Consider the following 2393-nt stretch of genomic DNA (forward strand, 5'->3'; position numbering starts at 1 on the left):
CTGTGAGATGCCTTAGATGTTCTAAGTCGCACGCCGCCGCTACACTGAAGGGACTAACGAGTTTTCTCCGAGAGAGCGGTAACCCTGCCTGCGTGCCTTTCTGATAGATTGGGGCTTGCAATTGTTTCCTCATGAACGAGGAATTCCCAGTAAGTGCAAGTCATCAGCTTGCGCTGACTACGCCCCTGCCCTTTGTACACACCGCCCGTCGCTACTACCGATTGAATGATTTAGTGAGGCCTTCGGACTGGCGCTCTTGGATTGTCGGCCCCGTTGCCCGCGAGGGTTTTCTGGGGTCGTCGCCTCGAGCTGACGGAAAGATGTCCAAACTTGATCATTTAGAGGAAGTAAAAGTCGTAACAAGGTTTCCGTAGGTGAACCTGCGGAAGGATCATTAACAGAGAGAAAGAGAACGGGGCGCTCTTAAAACTACTACTACTCTCCTGATTTGGGTGGTCTCGGGCTCTGCTCTGGCAACTCCAGCAGCGAAAGAGGACAATCCCGGCCCCCGCACCAAAAATAGGTACCACCACGCTGTAGGTGGACCACACTCGGGCGAGAGCGCGAAGACCGGAGGAGGAGGACGGACGGGGCTTTGGACGGCTGCCCGTCCGTTCCTTACTACCGGCGAATAAGCCTCTTGACCCAAAAGAGTGAAATTCAAGTGTCAAAAAACAACAACAAGCCGTCCGGCCAAACCCAAACCACAAACTTGGGCTATGTCTGTCAAACCCTTTCATTGAGACTCGACCTGTGATGGTTAGTCGCAAAAAGACCAAATGGCAAATACACAACTCTTAACGGGGGATCACTCGGCTCGTGGTCGATGAAGACCGCAGCAAACTGCGTGTCGGTATGTGAATCGCAAGAATACCAGATACATCGACAAGTTGAACGCATATTGCGCGCGTTTGTCGCCACCTTCACGGAAAGTCGGAAATATACATCCATCGTTGCCAGCAGTTCGGTCGCCGACGCCCCCGCACGCAGGTAACTCCAACCCAGCTTCCGCCTACGACCGCCGCCATGCTGTAGGCGTGCCTTAAAACAAGGGGCTTTATCACTGAAGGTTCATGGACTTGGCGCACCTTGGGCCATTCAACTTTGCCAAACAGCGCTTACAGTTGTCGCCTCGCAAATAACTGGAGGCGGCGCTCTTTTGCCTGCTGTCCACAGAGACACGAATGGCCGTCGGCCGCTCATGGCTGATGCTGCACATGTTCTAAGAGGCACTCCATCCCACGAAGAGGAAACGAAACCGGTCGGATATCTTTTAAGTAAGCCCCGCCGGAATTTCGTCTATCACCTCGAAAAGAGTGCTTGGCATGCATTGCAGTGGAACCTAAATTGATGAGTGCGCCTGGGCCCGCAGTCTACCATGTAGTGGTGCAGGCAGAGAGATGAGAATGCTTGGGTGACGCCGTGCTCTTCCTCACGCGCTCCTCCACCCTCGCCCACGGTCAGACGCGGTGTGGGCGTTCTCTTTGAGAGTTCGCCACGAGTCCACGTCTATCTCATGACTGGGAGGGAGGCAGGGGGAGTTCTCTCTAAACGCGTTAAAGACGGTGTTGCGCCTCATAACGGCGCTCGCCGGGATAGAGCACTAGTTCTGCAGCCGGAAAGGCCGCTCACGCCAATTAATACTGCGACTCTCGCTCTCTTTCTCCGGATAAACAAGTGCCACTGCTGTGGCATGCGGGAACGGGGAAAGAGGTCAAAGCTTAAGCGGCAAAGGTGCGGCCGAGTAAGGGCGGAACACGAGCGTATATGCATTAAAACTGTGTGTGTATATGACTCTGCGAGAGATGTTCTGCTGGAACACTTTTCCTATTGGCTATTTACCACTCAATGAGAAGGAACGGAGTCAGGGGTGGGAGTGCCGGCGCCATGGCCGCTGGTACCCCCGCGACAAGCCCCTCAAACCTTCCTGCCTGGTAATGTCGGTGGTGAAGAAAGTCGGTGGCAGAGCGTCTTCCTCTTCGTGGTTGGGGAACTTGTTCCCCCTAAGGATGATGAGACCACGATCGACCTCGTAGTAGGAGAGAGCTACCCGCCAAATTTAAGCATATTAATAAGCGGAGGAAAAGAAACCACCAGGGATTCCCTTAGTAAGGGCGACTGAACCGGGAAAAGCCCAGCGCATAACCTCGATGTCTTCGGGCACGAGGGGTGTTGCGTTTCAGAGGGTCCAGCACGCCGTCCCATACCGTCTAAGTCAAGCTTGAAAGCGGCCACTGCCCATGGAGGGTGACAGGCCCGTATGGCGGCGCCCGTGAGGGTACAGATGGGACGGTCGGAAAGGGCCTCTCTGTAGAGTCGGGTTGCTTGAAAGTGCAGCTCAAAGCAGGTGGTAAACTCCATCTAAGGCTAAATATGACCACGAGACCGATAGC

At 54.5% G+C, this 2393-nt stretch overlaps 1 pseudogene; it reads left to right on the forward strand.

The window, feature by feature from the left end:
- The first annotated feature begins 792 nt into the window (after positions 1 to 792).
- Positions 793 to 936, forward strand: LOC121880388 (annotated as a pseudogene).
- The last annotated feature ends 1457 nt before the right edge of the window (positions 937 to 2393 follow it).

Source organism: Homarus americanus, unplaced genomic scaffold, assembly GCF_018991925.1.
Source record: "Homarus americanus isolate GMGI-L3 unplaced genomic scaffold, GMGI_Hamer_2.0 scaffold1598, whole genome shotgun sequence".
NCBI lineage: Eukaryota > Metazoa > Arthropoda > Malacostraca > Decapoda > Nephropidae > Homarus > Homarus americanus.